The sequence below is a fragment of the Artemia franciscana genome, chromosome 5, assembly GCF_032884065.1.
Source record: "Artemia franciscana chromosome 5, ASM3288406v1, whole genome shotgun sequence".
Lineage (NCBI taxonomy): Eukaryota > Metazoa > Arthropoda > Branchiopoda > Anostraca > Artemiidae > Artemia > Artemia franciscana.
In genome coordinates this window covers 29452703-29475004 of record NC_088867.1, presented here as the reverse complement: position 1 = coordinate 29475004, position 22302 = coordinate 29452703, and the positions used below count along the sequence as shown (strand labels likewise).

General features: G+C 34.4%; 1 protein-coding gene across 3 annotated transcripts in view; it reads left to right on the top strand.

Annotated features, from left to right (window-relative positions):
• The first annotated feature begins 346 nt into the window (after positions 1-346).
• Positions 347-22302, top strand: part of LOC136027231 (PDF receptor-like) — a 214135-nt gene continuing 192179 nt past the window's right edge. Inside the window, exon 1 of one of the 3 annotated variants that reach the window (XM_065704286.1) lies at positions 347-5959. The gene's annotated coding sequence lies outside the window, so the exon portion shown is untranslated. Of the gene's footprint in view, positions 5960-7971; positions 8110-11370; positions 12197-22302 lie in introns of those variants that run through there. The other 2 variants (XM_065704287.1, XM_065704288.1) reach the window with 2 other exon arrangements.

Below are 22302 nucleotides of genomic sequence, written 5' to 3'. Positions count from 1 at the left end.
CTCTTTGAGTGTCCCGGTCGTCATTTATATTCCCTATGTCCCGGTGTCCCGGTCGTCATTTATGTCCCGATGTCCCGGTCTGTAATTTCGTCAGTCGACAAACATGACGTCAGTCGACACACAAACATGACGTCACTCGACAGGCACACAGACAACTTATTTTTATATATATAGATATAATAGCTGTTGGGGTGGCGCTTCGCCCCCCCCCCCCAAGCCCCCCTTGCGCGTAAGTCGTTACGCGCCAAATTAGTTACGCGCCATTGTAGTTGTGCGTCTGCAAATTTAGCGTCTGCAAAGGATAGAAGGAGGGATTAATATTTAGCATTTATGGCGCTTGCAAATTACGCAAAATGACAAATGACTGAACAGCTAAAGAAAAAGACGGCGAACAAGAAACAGCAGCAAATCACCTTGAATTACAAACAAAAAATATGACTTAAAACAAAAGAATAACACGATAATTATGCTGTAGTGGAGTTTAGATATTTCAGAAAATTCCGATTGAATAAGGAGCGTGTTAAGCCGGAAGAAGGAATTAATTTCATGACAGAATTTGCTAATTCAACTGAACTTGCGGATTTCCCCCACTTTTACCTTAAATTAAAGAATAAATCGGTGATTATAAAAAAATCAAAATGTATTCTTGTAGCTTTTCATATATCTTGCCAATCTTTTTTTCTTTTGCACTTTTGCCTGCATAATAGACACTCTAAACGGTACAATCACTACTGATTTAAATATGACGTATGTATGTTTCTCGAATGTATTCATAAATATAACGTCATTTATATACATAATTTTTTCCAAACTTAAGGCTCCTGAAGAATTTTATCAAACTTCTGACCCATCTAGATCGTTTTTTAGGTCAAGATATCCCAGGATACAAATTTTCTTGAAAAATACGGAACTGTTTTCAAGAAAATATAGAATATACTATATACAATTATTGCTCGTTTATGAAGATAGCATATATAAATAAAAACAATCGACAAAACATAAACATCTTGAGATTTTGGAGAGGCGTAGACTGTAACACTTACCTCCCTACGTCTCTGACTGTTTCTCTATATGTATCTCTATGTATACTGTATCTCTATATAGCTACCTTTCCCACACATTGGAAACGATTATGGATCTTTTTAAACTTGAAACATAAGATGAAATGTATAATTTCAGGTGGATGACCAGCTCTAACCCTGGCGGCAGCTATTAAGGTGATTTACCATTCTTAATTTTGTTTTAGCTTATGATTTTTTTAAGAAGCAAATAATTTTTGAATTCGCTTGAAATGTTTTTTGTTTTAGGAATATTTCATCCTGTTTTCTTTTACTTATACAGTTCTATTTTCAATGTCAGAAACCCATAAACAGTTTTAAAGTTTTGTATCATTTGAAGAAATGGTGTATCCCTCCAAAAAATAGAAATTCCCTCCATGCTGCTGAAGGTTATGAAGAATAAAGTACAAAACACTTATTTTACACCCAATAAGTTGTTAATCACCATAGTTGTTTTTTTAAATTAATAATTTTTGAAGAGGTTGTAAACCACCCAGCCGTAGATAAAAAAAAACTGGCATCGTAAAATAGTAGCGCTTTGACTTTGCGGTAGTTTTATTGGTTATACTGCAGCATTTGAAATTTCAGCGAGATCTTACTGCAATTCTAAAGATTTTTATCAAAATTTCCATGTAGTTTGGTAAAATAATATGAATATAATGACCAGTCAGTTGGTAAAATTACTCTCCCTCCCCTATTCCTAAAATCTTAAGGTTAACGCAGTGGTTTTCTTTCAATTCACTTAATCGTTACATTAAGCCGGTTTATTGTCCTGTTTCCTGAGTGGTACCCCTCCCATTCGAGAAAAAACTTGTACTGATTTGCTAAACAAAACACATTCAAGAATTACTCTGTCTAAAATCTGGCAATAACCAGTTTGCCTCTCTGGAATTGATTATGATTTACTTTTTTGAGTGAGAAAAAACTATAATTTAGCTATATTTTAATTAAATATTTAATATATAGAGGTGGGTAGGGGTCAGATATTTAATGTAATGCGTTCTGCGTGGCCTGCTTTCCATAATTCTTTGTCGTAGTTTCCATTATTTTGTTTCTTAAGTATTATATTTTCATCATGTTTTTATTAGGATTAACCTAACTTCATCTCTTGGATGTGTTTCGTTTAACAGACATGTACCAAAAACGCTTCTGTGTGAGCGTGCCTAGAATAGTATTTAGTATACTGTGGCTAAAGGTATCAATAAATAGCCATTGGAAATTCACATTCCGTAAAATATAATGTGCAGCATACAAGTAAGCACCCACGGCTCATCACAGCGAGAGTACTTTTTTAATCACTTCCGTAGTTTGAAGAATTTAGGCCCTATATCCGATTCTCCAGGATCTCCTGACTATGTGGATTTCCGAAAGTAAATTACTATACTGACATTTGTTACCACAGTCTCTTCACAGCTTTGCGTAAGATTTAAGGCAGGGATATATGCAAGAGCTTCTTTTGGGGAGTGGTGACTTCCGAAAGGGCACAATTGACTTGGAAGGGCTATTTTTTCTAATTAAATTAAGAAGAATACGCCACTAAGCCAAAGGTTTTAAGGAAGGGAGGAGTTTTAAGGGGGCAAGATCAATTGAGTATAAAAAAAAACATCCAGATATTCTGGTAATGAATAATTAACACATGAAGAAACAAAGTGGTTACGTTTTGTAACTAATTGGGTGTAAATACTTGCTTTGTACTTCACCCTGAATAACCTAGAGCATCATAAGTAGGCTACCTCCATTAATGTTTTAAAGTGGTTTAAGCCATCTAATTATTTTGCAAAGGCGGCCAAAGGTAAAAGAAATCATTTTCAAGAGACATATATCGTTTATTCGAATATTTAACAGTTTTCACTTTTTTTTACGTCCTCAAAAAAGAGGCTGTGTAGGTGAAAGTAGCAAGATGCCATATTTCTATAAAATACTGACTCAAAGTTTAAATTTCTGTTCTATGTCATACAAAAGCATAGGGAATTTGTGTATATTCGCAGTTTTTAAAATGCCAAATGGCAATTTAAAAGTAACATTTTCCCCAATCACAATTCATTTGCTTAGGACAGGACGGGATCTCAAGCAGTCTTCCTATACCTCCCATGTTAAACATTTGGAGTTTGCCTGATGTTCCTGAATTAGTAATTTCGGCGGTTTTTATTTTAAAATAATTGTAATAATTTTCCAAAATACTTATTAAACATGTTTCGGGTTTGCATTCTAGATTGCTACAAATGACACTGTTGTTGAGGGGTATCAAAAATAGAGCAAACAATATTATATTCAACAATCATAAGCTTATTTCTATAATATATACTTGCTGGCTGTAGTCCCTTCAAATACTTTACACATTTTTGTTCCGAAGTCAGAAATTCCCTTTGAAAGACTAGATGCAGCTGTAATCGGAGCTCGTGAGAATGCATAAATTCGATAAAGAGAGTAACCAATCGCATTGTTCTTGAGCGATTCGGTGAAGTACGAGTTAGTTGTAACCGGTTGCAACAGAGAATGGAGAATAAGTAGCGTGCAGTCACCAAACTGTCAGTTAATAAATATATATATATAAAAACATTATATTGTATAAATAATTACAAGAACAATTGCTAAGGATAACCTGCACCTAATCTTAATTTTGAGTGAGAACCCCTTAAGTTCAACATTCTCATGCTTATTTAGTTGAAGCGACGAATAAAGCTGATAACTTTGTCTTTGACCGAGTTACCGCCTCCGAAAAAGAATTGACTAGGGAGTAAAATGCTTGGACTTCCGCTAGGCCTTAAGCTTGAAGGAACAGATTTATAGTATTGATGGCGATTTCTTACACATTGGAGTAATATGACTAATTTTATTGTTTTAATATTCTAATATATGAACAGAACGTTCCTGGAAGTACCAGTAATTTTTATAGTGTGATGATGGAAAAAGGTAAGACTGTCTGTAACGTTTTCTGTTTTAAGTAGAGCAAAAATGGCACTCTAGCCCTTGGGTGATTTGAGGAGGCAGTAATCACACTCTTATTTCTAGTAATATTTTCTAGTCTTAACAATAATAAGAATAATACTAATAATATATTTATGTCCTCAAGGCATACATGAATGTACACAGAGGAGTATATGAAATAAACGAAAAGAAAACTATAAACTACAGAATAACAGTTCTGACGAAAAGGACGGCAATTAATAACCCATAATAGCTCATGAATAGGTAATAAGTAGCTAATAGTTGGTTAATAATTAACAACATTAAACCACTCATAATACATGAAAATTCATAGTAAATGGCTCAGTTTTATTAAAGCTATGGCGACAGAATTATTTATCCATCAAACAAGATAGTTAAGGGGAAAGTCGATTCTATTTTCTTTAGATTGTCTAAGAAATCGATTGTATTGTTGATGTGTCTTAACAATAGTATCAAATCTTTCGTATTTTTGGATATTATACCTATTTTTCATCCATAATGAGATTCCAGGAAAATATTTACAAAACCGGAAAAAAAGTGCACGGGGATACGCTTTCTATTACTTTCACTGAAGGTCTTAAAAATGGAACGATGAAAAATACATAAGGTGCAATGCAAACATTGAATTAAAAATTTTAGCAAGTGTTTGTTTATGAAAACGGCCTTTCACCCTGACTAGTAGGCCATAGGGTTTTCTAAGTTTCTCCAGTACAGACGGTAGCACCAACTCGGGCGTAGCTTTAACCGTCCGGCCGAGAAGCAATCTAAGGTATTTAATGGATTTCTTATTAAGAATTTCCAGTGATTTCACCCTAATTGAATGATACTGGAAATCGTTATTATTATTTACAACTTGGAATTCTGTTTTAGTAGGTTTAATCACTAATCCTACCTCCCGTAGATGTGATACGTAATGCTTTAATTGTATTCTACATTGATACTAAATTGTCCGAAAACAACAAAATGTCATCAGCATGTGACAAGCGGCTAATGTCGATTGCATCGGTCGCATATGTGTTTAGGTACCGGATGGCTGTCTTAATTGCGTTATTAAATGTAACAGAACTAAGTAGTGACCCTTATTTTATTCAACGACGTAAAGAAATTTGGTCTGAAAGTCGCCCTCCCGAAAATATTCCCACAGACAATTTTGGTGCTCTATTATTTCTAGAAATACAGTGCGACCTATTTGAACCCTACAACATTTCAAAAACCTAATTGATGGTCCCCCATATCACATTTTATTTATAAATATCGGGAGTAAATTTTCTTCAAATAATTTGATAATAACAAAATGTGGTTTATAGTTAACAAAGGTTGTTCATTTTGATTACTGTTCGGTTTAGGCTTCATTTATTCATACGTAATACTCTCTGTTCATTTAATGTTTTCTTGGTTATTCAATTTTGTTCATTTTGTTCTAACCTAAAGCATATAAAAAGTCTCAGTTCATGATCTATGGAGATGGATGGTTTAGTATATAAGCCTATGTCCTACATTGCTATCAATGGGTGATTAAGAAACCCTGTTACGACGTATTAGCTCAAAATACGTACTTTTAATGATGGTATATGCGATTGTAATAAGAACTGAGTTTTACTGTCCTTTCCCGTCGCAGCCATTAAATTCATGTACACATGAACATGGTGGAGACTAATAAACATTAGCCATTCAATAAACATAAAAAAATATCAGTCAAAATTATATGTAGTTGTTCCTTCCTGTTTTCACGTTTTGTAAATCATCCTCAACAGATACCCTTGACAAGTTCTATTGTCAATATTGTTTTTTTTTTTTTTGCTTTATCACCTGACTCCTGAATCGGAACCGAGTTCCCAAGGAACGGCGTGAACTTACTGGAAAAATTTATGTTCCTCAGATAAGTATTCGGTGGGATGCAAGCTGGAAGTGGCTGGACCTGCTGACAGGAATATTCTTAGTTATGTACCTATGTAAGTCTCGAGTGTTATCTACTTTGTTAAATAAATCTTTTTTGTTTTAAATGAGAGGCCACAATCTAGGGTCGCTTTAGTAAAGCCATGTGCATTCCATGTATTACTATTTTTTTTTTTCCGCCGACCACTTCATTTGAAAAGAGAGGTTGTAGAAACTTGGTAGGAGGCTTAAAAGATTAAAAGTTGAAAGTTATACAGCCATTTTAGTGCAAAAGTGATTAAAGGGCAACCAGATACTCTGTGCGATTTGTTGCTACTCCGCAACCCCAAGATTTCTGATCAAGATTAAAATATATCCACTTTCTTAAAGTTAGTCAAAATGTTCATTAAGTACGCCTCATGGGATGACAAGACCCCTCATATTCCTTGGGGCTAGGGTCGTAAATTATTCCACTGGCGAAGTGTTTTCTAATTGGTTTCATAGTGGGATATGAGATCATGTTTTCCATTGGGTGTCCAGTTGACTTGAAACTATCAGGAACAATTCCCTGGCCAAGAGGGTCACAAATTTTGCTTTGAGGATGGGCGAGGGCGCTAAGGGGTACGGAAAAGGCCAGAAAAAATCCATGACGAATTCTGCAGCAGTAAGTTTTTGAGCAAGAGGAGCCAAATTTAAAAGAAATGGTGAAGCGGCATCAGAATGGCCCAAAAAGGATGAAAAACCTTAATTCCCTAAATGGCCCAAAAAAGGACGAAAACCTTAATGCCGACCTGCTGGAAACTTATATCCTAAGGTTCTTGGGATAAAAGAATCTCAACAAAGAAAGAAACCCAAACCTAGATGCTGAAAAGGCAATCCTTTTATTTTCCAAATAATATATCTATATTTGGCAAATTCTGAACTCCCCCCTTCTAAATTAACTCTCACGCAAGTGACAGTATCAAACTATCTTTAATTTTGAAACGTTATTTCGGGTGTTTCCTAGGGTTCGGGAATTAAGAGTAATTTCACAACTAAAGTGTCGAATCTGTGACATTACTAGAGTATCTCGCAATTTTAATTCCGGAGCATTTGATTGATTCGTACCTTAATATATTCATAAGCAAGCACCTACGAGGGAATTGGCCAGAAATGGCCATCTGAAAGAAAAAACTTACATAATAAGGGTTTCCCAACAAATTGGGTAAGAATGTTGGACAAACAAATTTTAGCTTATGTTAGTGTCAACATCAGTTAGTATAAGTATGTTGGTATCAACATCACTAGTGTAAATCCTTCAGAGTTTCTTTACTGGTCGTTTCCTATGGACTTGATTGGTTTTTGCCTCCAAATTTTTTTTTAAGGATTAGGTCTATAACAAATAACAAAGATTTTTTTGTTATAAAAAGTATTTTTTTTTTAATAAATACAACCTCTCCAGGAACGAACGGGGATCATTTTTGACGTTAAAGAAATAAATCAAAAACTGTATCAAACACCAGTACTATTTTATGACATGGCTAATTCAAGGCTACTAATATTTTGCTTTGGATCGTAAAGATTGGATAGTTCGTTGTTTAAGTTTAAAAATTGAATAATTAGGATAATTCTGTTCGTGCCAAACACCGATTTAACTCCCAAAGATCTTCTGCTTCTTGTAATTTTGATCAAAAGTTTTATGACTCGAACCCAATCCTATATACGCCAACCCTCCCAAAATATAGCCCCTTAAAATAAATTCATTGTACGTGCTTACAACGAACAGGCCAACAATAAGTTATCCATGTTATAGAAAAACTTTTCATTTTTACTCATTATAATTCACAGATTAAAGTAGTTCAAAGGTGCTTAATTATTGATAATACTTTAAACAAACAAGCTAAGCATTTTGTTTTTAATTATAGCTAATTTAGTTACAGTTGACATGCGTAACATACTTTAAATTGCTTCACATCTTATATAGTTTTCTATTTGCAAGTATTAATCCAATTAAGTGCTCCGATAAAACTTAGCTAACCAGTCCCTTCGCCTTCCACTTCTTCGCTGATTAACATATGTCCAATTATGCTGTAACTTCTGGTTTTGTTTCGATGATTAGAAACACTACATTCGAAACAGTAAGTTTTCATTGTTCAGTCAATCAAGTGGAAGCCTGCCATTAGAAATAAAAAAAAGGGCTGCAGCATACATGGATTTTTGAACTGCTATGAATGACAATACTTAGAAGGTAATAAGAAACAATTGAGTGACTCCCAAAAGGGAGAGAGCCATCGAGGACTCGCACACACGCAAAACAAAAAACAATTACTTTTGAATTTTTCTTTTAGTTTTCCTATTTATTTCTTAAGCACTACCTCCTCTTAAAATCTCCCACCTAAAAAAAATGCTTTGTATGTGCTTGAATCGCAACGTTATAAATTACATTCATCATACTTAGGTTGTAATTATTTCGTTAAAACAAAATACCTACAAATCTAATCCTTGATTGGAACTGCCTAAATACAAGTAAATTAAGTTAATAAGAAATTACAAAAAGATGTGTCCATTATTCTATTATAATCATAAATACTCTTTAAATTTGTTGCTTAAAAAATCTATTATCAAATTGATAAAGTTCACACATATTGAATCAACGCAAAATAAGGATCATTTTAAGGCTAAAATATGGAGGCAACGGATCATTATCACCCATCCTCCTTTATCATCCCCTCCTCCTTTCTCCATTATCACCCCCTCCTCCTTTCTGTAAAAAGTATCCACCATTATCCACTCTAATAGCTAATGCGCGACTGTTCGAAACTTCATAACCGTTAAATTTTATCAAAAGCTTAATATTTATTTACCATACGGTACAGCTAATGTTATACCGTGCACCAGTATAACCTCTTAGACTAGGAGGGTATATAAGGACCCTTTCAATAATCACAGGATTTTTGCTCGATAACATTCTGGTCCTCTTTGGGCCAACTTGCTGCGTTGAAGGACAGAATGCCGAGAGTTGGGAGTTTCGTTTGGTGTGATATAATTTTTTAGTTAAAAAATACGCTAGTTCCCAATTTTTTTTTTCGAATGGGTCCTCGTTCGACACTTTAAGGCCAGTGGTTTGATGTAGTCACACCTGGAATAAAACATGCATACTTAACAATCCTTCTTCGGATTAATTTTGAAAATGTTGTTAATACTATGATAAATAAAAAAAAACTAACCGAAATGCAAACTATTTCAGTAAATTGGCAATCTGTTTGATTTTTTGTTCGCTTTAGGTTTCATTCATTTAACCCTATCAATATTTGTCATTTTTAAGTTTGACTTGGTTACTCACTTTAGTTTCTGTTTACTTTAATTGCGTTTATTCAGGACTAGTCTTAGATACTTCAAAAAGGGTTCTTTGAATTGGAAATTGAAACGGCTTGTGCTCTTTTTAACAGACAAAAGTGATCTGAGGGCAATTAGCCCCCCTTCCACGCCCATAATTCCCCCAAACACATCCAATCAAATTTTTAGATAGCCATTTTGCTCAATTTAGTTGAAAGGTCCGGAAATTATGTCTTTGAGGATGACCCCCCAGCCCTCAGGGAAAGGGTTATAAGTTATGTCTGGAAGATATATAAGGTTTACATAGAAAGGGTAATCGTATAAACTTCGGAAGGGCTCAATGGATTGATAATTAGAATTTTTAGTACCTCTTTTATGATTCAGAGTCATGGGAGGATGGATACACCGCCAAAAAACCTCGTATTATCCTGAAATTCATCTGATAGAGATTTTGAGATGACCAATTGTTGTTCAGTTGGAGATTGAAGGGACTTCAGCCCCTTTTGATAGTCGAAAGATATTGAAGGGCAATTAAACCCCCTCCCACGCCCACCATTTCCCCAAACATATCTAATCAAAATTTTGAGATAGCCGTATTTTTCAGTGTAATTAAAAGGTCCGGAAATTGTGTCTTTGAGATGACAACCCTCCCACATCCCTCAGGGCAAGGGTTGTAAGTTTTGTTCTGGAGGCATATGAGGTTTTTTCTAGAAAGGGTGGTGGTATAAATTTTAGAGGGAGTTCATTGGATTGGTAATCATACTTCTTTAATACCCTTTTTAAGATTCAAAGCTGTCGGAAGGCGGGTACCCCTCATACACCTCGTATTTTCCCCCAAAAAATCTGATAGAAATTTTTAGATTGCCATTTGTTGTCGTAGAAACTTCAAAAAATACTCATTCGATTAGAAATTGAAAGGTCTTCTTTAAGTAGTCAAAAGTGATTGGAGGGCAGCCCCCCTTCCCACACATCAATCAATTCCCAAAACACACCCAATTAAAATTTTGAGACGGCTATTTTGTTCACCGTAGTTGAAAGGTCTGGAAATTGTATCTTCCAGAAATACAACCCCCCACAGCCCTCAGCACAAGGATTGTAAGTTATGCCCCGAGGGCATATAAGATTAATATGGAAATGGTGATCGTATATACTCCAGAGAGGGCTCATTGGATTCGAAATAGGATGTTCTATATGTTTGGAGTCAAAGTAATCGAGGGCAGCCGCTTCACCCTCCTACCTTTGTATTTTCCATAAATTCATCTGACAAAGATTTTAAGATAGCCATTTGTTCCAGAATTGCCCAAAGGTCATATAGTAAGCCCTTGGGGAGGACAAAATCCCCCAAAGTCTGGAAATAAGGACTGTAAGCTATGCCCCAGGGGTATACCAGGTTCTTATGGACGGAGTGGTCGTGTGAATTTTAGAGAGGCTCATTTAAGTTGAAATGTTTAGTTCTAGTTCCCTTTTAAGAGTCAGACATGACTTAAAACAGATAGCCCTCCTCCCTGACGTTCTTTTTTCTCAAAATACATTCAATTGAAATTGTGAGATAGTTTTTTTTTGTTACAAATCGTCTAAAAATCATTTAGCAGTGTCTGTAAAGTAGACACTATTCCCCAGAGCTAAGGGTTGTAAGTCATGCCCCATGGCAAAAGTAGTATCCCAAAGATGGTTTCCATGTCAGCCCTATCCCTAGTTTTACAGGGTGTCCTGGATTCCAGGGGAGCCATATCCTGTTATTCCATGACAAACAGCAGGTTCACGTCAGAGTGAATGTTTACTTTTGCGTGCTACGTAATAGGAGTTGAGGGTAACACAATCTCGCGTAACTTTGCTTCAGTATTATTTCTGCATCGGAGGGATAAACATCTACATCTTATTTAAAAAAGGGCCCTAGCAACCAATTACATTAGGGGTCTAGCATCCAATTCCATTTTGGCCCTAGCATTCAATTTCACTGGGGGCCATAGCGAGCAGTCTTACCAGGTCCCCCAGCAACCAATTTTATCGGAGCCCCTAACCTAACCACCAGGGTGTACCCTAGCATCCATTTTCGCTGGGAGCCCTAACATCCAGTTGCAAAGGTGGGGGGCTAGCCTCTAATTTCAACAGGCTCTTAGCCCAACAACCGGAGAGGGGGCCCTAGCGATCAATTACATCGAGCCATATACGATATAGCGATCAAAGCCATATACACCGAATTTCAATAGTTTAATTCGGTTGATAGAAGGGGCTAGAATTCTGTTACGAAATGGTAGAAAAAATCCACCTTTCGTTGGTTTTTTCAAACCGTAGGAAATCGAAACATATCAAACCAACGCTTGCTTATACCACAAATCTTAAACGCTCAAAAAAAGCAATATAATAGGTAGTTCAGATATTATTTTATTTAAAGAAAAACAAACATAATTTAGGAAGCCCCAAAATTAAAACTGATTTACGTTTTATCATTTCACGACGTTCAAAAATGGACTAAATCTGTTTTATCCCTGATAAACTCTAAACTTAAAGGGCATATAGACAGAGACGCACAAACCTCAATTAAATTAAAGTGTTTTGAAGTTTCGTTATACATATGTAAGTTAAGTAAGTCAGTCTTGTTGCGCTAAGGACCAGGAGCCATGGCAATACCAAACAAAAAGTAAAATTCACTTTTAAATAATTGTCATTATATAAACATAACATGAACATTACATGACACAAACAAAGAGGAACATAAATAAAAAAGATCTACTTCTATGCTCCATTGCCAATCTTAGAAATCGTCCTAAAGTTTTATTACTTGCAAAACATTCATCCCTCATCGCATTTACCAGCCAACTCTCATCAAGCTCACTCTTTCCATACACTTCATCTCTCAACTCACTCAATTCTACACGCTCATACATCACATGACCCACACTTTCAGTAGTTTCAGTTCACATATAGCATTCCTTCAGTGAACATCTTGAACCGGATTTACTGTCACAAAGTTTTGATAAAACAAGAATGCATTCGAGGTAAATACTCCTACTTTGCGTCGGACCGTTCATTTAGTGTTCAGCAAGATTAATTTGCTGTCGAATTTTTTTTTGATAAATTTAGATGCCAACATTACGCAAAGTGAGTAATTAAAGGAGTTTTATGTGGTAGTATATTTCTACAGTCTATTTTTTCTTGGAGGTCAATTACTATTTTGTATAATGGGAGGAAAGAGGAAGAAGGAAAAATCTGACGAGTTTTTTCTCACATCCAGTCCTATGGAAGGAATCTCATTGAAATCACTAGCTGATAGTTTGAGTCTAGTTTTACAGACTGTTAAAGAAAATTCAACTACGTTAGATAAGCTGAATGTTAATTTTAAAGGATTAGATCAAAGGATTTCTAAGATCGAAGAATCTCTTTTGGAATCGAAATTGGAGGTGGAAGGTATTAAGCCTAAAGTGATCAGCCTTGAGGTAGAAACCAACGATTTGAAGAACCACATTTCTGTGCTGGCTGATGAAAATTCTGCCTTGGAATCTGTGAGGTACCCAAATACACGATGGCTGATATTATGCCTGAAAAAAAGCTGATAAAGGTTATCATGGAGAACAGGGAGCTGAAAGTGGCAGTTCTAAAACAGGCTCGAAATCTTCGTAGAAAAACTATCATGAGCAATCAGAAAGTTTTTCTATCCGACGATTCTCCCCCGTCTGTTCGAGAAGTTCGAAAAAAACTTTTAGCTATCCGAACCAGTATTCGTGAAAAAACAGGTTTTGAAACTTGGATTGCGAGATCCATACCACCATCTCTATGTATTCGTCGCCTTAAGGAAGGGCCAGTGGAAATGTTTTTGTTTGATGAAATCCCACCAGATATTAGTAGCCTGATTCAAACGCAACGACAGCAAAGGCAAGGAAATGGCCGGGGCAATTCTATGGACTGGATTACATGACTGAATATTTTTTTTTCTTTTTTTGTTTAGTGAGTTTGTGGAAGCCCGAACGATTTTTGTGTTTTGATAAGAAAAAAGTATTGCTTGAATTATTTGTTGAGTTAGTTTGGTCCGATGCAATAAAAATAGTAATAGTGACTTACATGATGGTATCTTTTGCTACAACAAATATTGTCTTTTTTATTGTATTGCTATTTGTTTTGTTTTTTTTTGCACCAACAGTATAGTATTAGAACAAACCCATTTACTGTGAGTTTTAGTGCTTTTACTTTTCAATAGGAGAGGCATGGGGGAGGAGTTCTTAGTTTTTCCTTGTTTCTTTTTTCTTCTCTTTCCCTTTTTTTCTTATTTATCCATACCTTGATTATATTATTTTTTACTCTTCTTTCCTTATATTTTTTTCTTATACCTGTGGTCTGGTGGGCTTGGTCGTGGGGTGGAACTGCCATCCACCATGAGTAGTGGCCAGGCTGGTATCAACTCTTTGGGGGATCGTTTACTTGATTTACAAAATAATCCTCTTGATATTGAAAATATTATTAATAATTCAATTGGAAATAAAAATCAGATGAATAATGATCCCTATTTATTGAGATTAAATCAATGCGTAAGTATTTAGTTGTGGGTTTGGTTTATAAGTCCCCCAGTGGATCTATTCCTTCGTTTTTGAAAATTCTGGAAGAAGTTTTGGACTCAGTCCAAAAACATCCCTATGAACTAATCCTTATGGGTGATTTTAACCTCAACCTGCTGGATCAAAATTCTGCTTCAACTATTGATTTTTTGTCAATGATGCTCTCTTCGGGAACTTTACCTTCAGTTTGTATACCCACCCGAGTTACAGAAACACAAGCGTCTCTTATCGATAATATTTTTTCGTCACTAGATGTTTTAGATAATTTTGTGCTGGTTAGTGATATTTCTGATCATTTTCCAGATATAAGAGTGTTGGTCAAGCGCAGCGTATAGCATCACCATTTAATCTCCCATTTTCTGTTATGGTGATACTGAGCTAAGTCTACTTAATTCTCGTCTGGCTGATGTACCATGGGGTAGTTTGGTTTCGGATTCAGAGTTTAACCACTCTTTTGATTCCTTTTATGATTTAGTTAAAGAAGGAATCCTGGAAATTTGCAATCGGGGTCCAGCGCTCCATACTCCGAAAAGGATAGCACCGCTGAATCCATGGATGACTCCAGGTCTCCATAAAAGCTGGAAAAAGAAAAATTATTTGTGGAAGCTTTACAAGGCTTCACCATCTTTAGCTCATCACGAACGATTCAAGGCCTATAGGAATATATTTAATTCTCTGTGTCGGAAGGCAAAGTCTCAGTATTATCATAGAACATTTTCTGAATGTGGGAAGGATGTAAGGAAGACATGGTATTTAATTAATTCAGTTCTTAAACCTACTCCCCCTCTGCCTTCAGTTCCATCAATGCTGAAAATCGATGGTAAAACCGTCCAAGGAGATGTAGATGTTCAGCTAGAGCTTACCTCTTATTTTGCTAATATAGGAAAGGTAACTGCTTCCTCTGCAAGCTCTGCAACTTCTCGTTGCGATTTCAAAGCCTTTCTTGGACCCTCATTTTTTAAGTCGACGGTCTTGAATTCTGTTTCTGAATCTGAGGTAGCTCGTATCGTGAATGCTCTTAAAGGATCATCCTCTTCAGGACCAGACAAAATTCCTACAAGGCTTATCCGTCCCATTCTGCCTGCTATTCTGTCACCACTGACTAAGCTCGTCAATCTGTCTTTCAAGAAAGGTATTTTTCCTGAATCTCTCAAGCGAACTAAGGTTATAGGACTCTATAAAGGTGCTTCTCGGAGTGATCCTGCTAATTATAGGCCAATTTCTCTCCTATCTGTTTTCATCAAAATTTTTGAGAAGGCTATGCTATCCAGGCTTCTTAGTTTTCTGGATGCAAAGGATTTTTTGCATGATTTCCGTGCGTTCGAACTATATATATATATATATATATATATATATATATATATATATATATATATATATATATATATATATATATATATATATATATATATATATATATATATATATATATATATATATATATATATATATATATATATATATATATATATATATATATATATATATATATATATATATATATATGTATGTATATAATATATATATACATATATATATTTACATATGTATTTATATGTATATATATATATATATATATATATATATGTATATATATATATATATATATATATATATATATACATATATATAAAATATATATATATATATATATATATATACATATATATATATAATATATATATATATATATATATATATATATATATATATATATATATATATATATATATATATATATATATATATATATATTTATTTATTTAAACCTATATATACTATATATATTTAAACCTATACTGTATATACTATATATACTATATATACTACTATATATATTTAAACCCCTACGGAGCATGCTTGCGCAGCTTTATCGAATATCATTCATTCGGCAATAGATTCTGGTCATAACCCGGCAGCTTTATTTTTGGATGTTCGTAAAGCTTTTGATTCCTTGACTCATCGGATTCTTCTTTGGAAACTATCAAATATTGGTATAAGATCAAGCGCTTATTCCTGATTTGATTCATATCTTTCTGGTAGGCTTATTTCAATTGATCCGCTTTTCCGGAGCCCTTCTGAAGTATATTATGGCGTCCCGCAGGGATCTGTTCTTGGTCCCATTTTATTTTTGATTTTTGTTTATGATCTGATTTCGGCTGTAAAAAACACCAGGCCTCTGGCATGTTGCAAGCTGTGTCAGCTTGATGCTCAGTCGTGTTCCAATACTTCTTCTAATGACGATTTTCTTTTTGCTTTTGCTGATGATACCACTCTTGGGACCTTTGGGAAGACGAAATGTGATATCAAGTCTAACCTTGTGGCATTATTTGAGAGAGTTATGTCATGGTTAATGCCAATTAATTGGTCTTAAATGTTGATAAATCACATTTTCTTATTTTTTCTCGAATTGGTGTAGCTTTCCCTCAGTTTAGACACCTTCAGGTGTCACAAGGCTCCTTGTGTAGACCAGAGAATCGGGTATTCCGGTTTCTTGGTATCATGCTTGATGAGAACCTTTCATTCAGAAACCATGTAGCCATGATTAGGGTCAAGGTCTCACGGAGTTTGGGTATCATTCGAAAAGTTAGATTACACATTTCCTGGATTTATTCTGAAACTTCTTTTTTCTGTCTTGTCCAGTCATATGTTTCTTATTGCCCCATTGTATGGATGTCTACTTTTCCGTCGACGCTGCGGTCACTTTCCGTCATTTATAATAAAGCACGGCGTCTGGTTATGGACACCAACCGTTCTTCACCAACGCAGCTCTTAAGTCTACGGTCTATTTACATTATTTCTAGTGCTTCTTTTGTCTTTGATCAACTTCATGGCAATCTTCCAAAATCTCTTCGGAAAACTCCTATGTTTATGTCTGATTCAGCTCCGTATAGCCTTCGTTTTTCAAATAATATCCACATTCCGCCTCCCCCTACTATTCGATCAGATTTCAATCCCCACATTGTTTGCTTGTCAACAGGTCTGCAACTCACTACCTTCTTCAGTGCAGAAATGCCACTCGTTTGGGACTTTTAAAAGGATTCTTAAGGATCATTTAATAAAAATAGCGACGAAGACCACACTGCCTTTCCATAACAAACAAATACAACGTAGAAACAATAGGGAAAGTTTTTTCAAGACAATGGGAATTATTTATGTAGATATTTCGGCCCTATGTCCAAGGGCCGTCTTCAGCACAATACAATACTATCTATATATATAAAAATAAGTTGTCTGTGTGTGGATCTGTGGATCAGGTGACGTCATGTTTGTTCGCATATGACGTCTGAATTATTTCACACTAATACAAAAGAAGAAAAAAACTGAAAAAGGTAAAAACTACAAAAAAAAACTAAAAAGAAAAAAAACTAAAAAAGCTAAAAAACTAAAAAAAACTAAAAAAAGGTAAAAATCTAATAACTAAAAAAAACTGAAAAAAATAAAAAAAGGCAAAAACTACAAAAAAAATAAAAACTAATAAAAAAACTAAAAAAGCTAAAAAACTAAAAAAACTAAAAAAAACTAAAAAAAGGTAAAAAACTAAAAAAAACTAAAAACTAAAAAAGAAAAAAACTAAAAAAAAGGAAAAAACTGAAAAATAAAAGAGAAAAAGAAAACTAAAAAAATATGAATAAATATATATAAAAATAAGTTGTTTGTGGGTTATGTCTGTCTGTCTGTCTGTCGAGTGACGTCGTGTATGTCCGCATATGACGTCTGAATTATTTCACACTAATACAAAAGAAGAAAAAAAACTAAAAAAGGTAAAAACTACAAAAAAAACTAAAAAGAAAAAAAACTAAAAAAGCTAAAAAACTAAAAAAAAACTAAAAAAAGGTAAAAAACTAAAAACTAAAAAAAACTGAAAAAACTAAAAAAAGGCAAAAACTAAAAAAAAACTAAAAACTAATAAAAAAAACTAAAAAAGCTAAAAAACTAAAAAAACTAAAAAAACTAAAAAAAGGTAAAAAACAAAAAAAAACTAAAAACTAAAAAAGAAAAAACTAAAAAAAAGGAAAAAACTGAAAAATAAGAGAAAAAGAAAACTAAAAAAATATTAATAAATATAAAAAATATAAATATAAATATAATATAAATTAGCAATCAACAAAGCCCCGAGACACAAATGACGACCGGGACACAGGGAGTATAAATGACGACCAGGACATAAGTAAAAAAAAAAACTAAAAAAACTAAAAAAATGGTAAAAACTACAAAAAAAGAAAAAACTAATAAAAAAACTAAAAAATCTAAAAATCTAAATAAACTAAAAAAGAAAAAAAAAGAAAAAAGGAAAAAAATAAAGGAGAAAAACAAAACTAAAAAACGAATGTATATACAGACCGGGACACCGGGATACAAATGACGACCGGGACACAGGGAATATAAATGACGACCGGGACACAGGGACACAACTACAATGGGGACGCCGGGGGGCACAGGGGGATATAAATGACGACCGGGACACCGGGACACAAGGAATATAAATGACGCCCGGGACACTCAAAGAGAAATCACAGACTGGAACACCGGGACACAAATGACGACCGGGACACAGGGAATATAAATGACGACCGGGACACAGGGACATAACTACAAAGGGGACGCCGGGGTGCACAGGGGGATATATAAATGACGATGGCGACTCAGGGAATGGTCGATTAGCAATCACCATCAACAAAGCTCAAGGGCAATCATTAGAATCATGAGGTATAGATCTGAATACGGATTGTTTTCCCATGGACCATTATATGTTGCATGTTCAAGAGTCGGTAAACCTGACAATCTATTTATATGCACAGACAATGGGACAGCAAAGAATGTTGTATATACGCAAGTTTTACGTAGTTAAAAACATATATATATATATATATATATATATATATATATATATATATATATATATATATATATATATATATATATATATATATATATATATATCTATTTTCACAGGTGGGACATAGGGACACAACTACAATGGCGCGTAACTAATATGGCGCGTAACGACTTACGCGCGCGGGGGGGCTTGGGGGGGGCGCGAAGCGCCCCCACCAACTAGGTGTTGGGGTGGCGCGAAGCGCCACCCCAACAGCTAGTATATATATATAAAAGAACTTACATCAAATTGTGAGAATTAAAACTGAATATAAAAACACTTATTAAAACATTTTTTTTTTAAATATAGCCCTAGCATCCTTACTTCAGCGAAGTTCAACCAGGACTGGCGAAAAGAATGAAATGAAGAAATATAAACTCATTCAAACTAAAGAGAATAAAATGATTAGATGCAATTTCTTAAAGCTAATCTTGCTTGTTTAGCAGCCTGTCTCAAAGGCCTTTTCGTAGTTGGTTCAGTACTATTATAAATTGGTTTAGTAAAATATTTTACTAAACCAAATTTATTGGCAAGCTCCCGCTGCCAATATTGGAAAATGGCTTTGTGCAGCTTTCAAACCTTTATTGTATTCTCAAAATTCCTATATTCATAACTCGGCAGATTTGATTAAAAAACTTAGCAACACAAGTATTTCAGAAAACACAATAGTTAGTAGTTTCGACATTGTTTCCATGTATACAAATATAGATGTAACTATTTCAGAGGAATTATTAAAAAACAAAATAGAAGAAAATTACCACTTGATCGAGACTTCAGCGACAGGAATTGATTGTGAAGTTTTAATGACTCTTGTTAAAATTTGTAATAAGTTTTCTATGTATTTTCAATTTCGCGATTCTTTTTATCAGCAAAAAAATGGATTACCAATGGGGGCACCTTTATCCGGGCTACTAGCAAATATTTACGTCGAGAATCTTGAGAATTGGGCATTGAATTCTTATTTTCTAAAACATGTCTATTGGGGTCGTTATATGGATGACGTAATTTCACTTTGGAATTATGGGGAAGCTGAACTTCGGGGCTTCTTAGATCATCTTAACACTTATGACCGAAATTTGCAGTTCACCCTTGAAGTTGAAATTGAAAATAAACTACCGTTTTTAGATGTATTAATTATTCGTAATGCTAATGAACTGGATTTTACTATATATCGAAAGCCTACACAAAACAATAGATATCTTCACTTTAATTCAAATCACCCCCCACAAGTTAAAAGAGCAGTTGTAATTTCCCTCATTGATCGTGCCCTAAATATTTGTTCCCATTCATATATAAATGCAGAAATAAATTTTATCAGAGATATTCTTTTTGGTAATGGATACCCCATTCCTTTTGTAAATAAAATAATTAGCCGTAGAATAAAAAGACATTCTTGTAAAATCGAAGAAGATACTTCACAATGTGAGGCTATTGATAAGCCCTCAAATATTGTCTATCTTCCGTATATCCCAAAGATTACAACAAAATTAAAAAATATTTGCACAAAAAATAATCTGTACGTAGTTTTTACTAATAATTTTAAAATCATCAATTTCTTAAATTCGGGTAAAGATAAGACCCCAGTTACTCGCCAAAGAGGGGCTTATCAAATACCCTGTGATTGCGGAAAATACTATGTCGGCAGGACCCATCAGAATCTAGACAAAAGGTTACAACAGCATAAAAATGACATAGACAAGGCCTTAATTTCAAATGGTTCCAACAACTCCTTTGATTCTGCTCTAGGTTGGCATATATTTAATAATCCGTCCCACATGATACTTTTTGAAAACTCTTCACTCATTAGTAATGATTTGGGAATAAAACAGGTGGTTCGAGAATCAATTGAAATTAATCTCAAAATAAATAAAAATATTTCTTTGAACAGGGACTTGGGGGAATACTCACTAAATTCTTTATACTCAAATTTAATTAAAAATGATCTAACAAAATATTTTACTAAACCAATTTATAATAGTACTGAACCAACTACGAAAAGGCCTTTGAGACAGGCTGCTAAACAAGCAAGATTAGCTTTAAGAAATTGCATCTAATCATTTTATTCTCTTTAGTTTGAATGAGTTTATATTTCTTCATTTCATTCTTTTCGCCAGTCCTGGTTGAACTTCGCTGAAGTAAGGATGCTAGGGCTATATTTAAAAAAAAAAATGTTTTAATAAGTGTTTTTATATTCAGTTTTAATTCTTACAATTTGATGTAAGAACTTGTATATATATATATATAGTATTGTATTGTGCTGAAGACGGCCCTTGGACATAGGGCCGAAATATCTACATAAATAATTCCCATTGTCTTGAAAAAACTTTCCCTATTGTTTCTACGTTGTATTTGTTTATCATTTAATAAAGAATCAAATAGATTAATTTTTTTCCTCTGAGGAGTTGATGGCCCCTGTGTTTTGTTAGTGGTGTGTGCTTTTCCTCACTGCACTTTGCTCCCAGGCCTCAGGTATGTTCTCTATGTTTTTAATTCTCTTTCTAGTTGTTGCTTATATTGTATCCCCCATAAATATATTGCCTGTAAACTGCTATATGTGATTACCTATATTGAATTTATTGCTTGTATAATAATTTTTTCTTCTTATCCCCCTTGTATCCCTGGCCATGGAGCCTTTCGAGGGGAATTATGTGTATTGTAATTCGATTTTGAATTGTATTGTCTTCTATTTAATATTAATAAACTTCTCTCTCTCTCTCTCTCTCTCTCTCTCTCTCTCTCTCTCTCTCTCTCTCTCTCTCTCTCTCTCTCTCTTTCATCCATACTTGTATCTTTTCATACACACATCAGACAAAAGTAAAGACTATATTGCCCTCCCATCCTCCCTAAATAGTTCCATCTCACTCCAATTGATGAACTATTCCCCCTTAGTTCAATTATATACTTCAATTCTTCTTTTTTAAAATTCACTTTAAGCAAAATCCTTTCTCCCCTATGTCCCCTTTACCAACGTATAGAGTCGCATGGAAACAGAAAGGCTTCTTTAATGCTGCCGAAGCTGCATCTCTTGATCTAATACGATATTACTTATCATCTTTGTAACCTTTTTTATCTGCCCCTAATACATTATTCCACATTTCTCCCACTCCGCCATCTTGTAAAATCCTCCTTACCTGGTACGGCCATTAACTTGGAGATTCATCTCTGAGAACTACTAAATAAGCATATTTAAATAGCCACACTCGTGGCACCTTCAGTGTACGATCCCAAAATCTAACATTATTCACAATCCTGCAACTTCAGCCCACAACCTCTAGCGAGAGAATCCCTTGATCTCCTTCAACTAGAAAACTATTCAATTTTGTTTTAATATCTAGCTGTCTCTTTTAATATACCAGTTGGATCCTTTCGAACTTTTCACTTTTATGGATTCCCAAGTTTTTCGACACATAATGCATCACAGATATGACCTTTTTCCTAAAAATCTCTTTCTGTATCCTAGAATCGCTAATATCCCTTATCTGGCTCGTTAAAATTAAATTTGAGCACATCCTACCCATTACCTCACTACTTCCAATATGCTTACTAAATAATTTAACCTTTAGCTTAAACGTCCCTCCTAAATATTTATATCCATCCTGAACTTTGAGCCCTCAATCTCCAAAAATATACTTATTTTCCTCAATTAATTGACGATCATTCCTAAACATTAAAACAC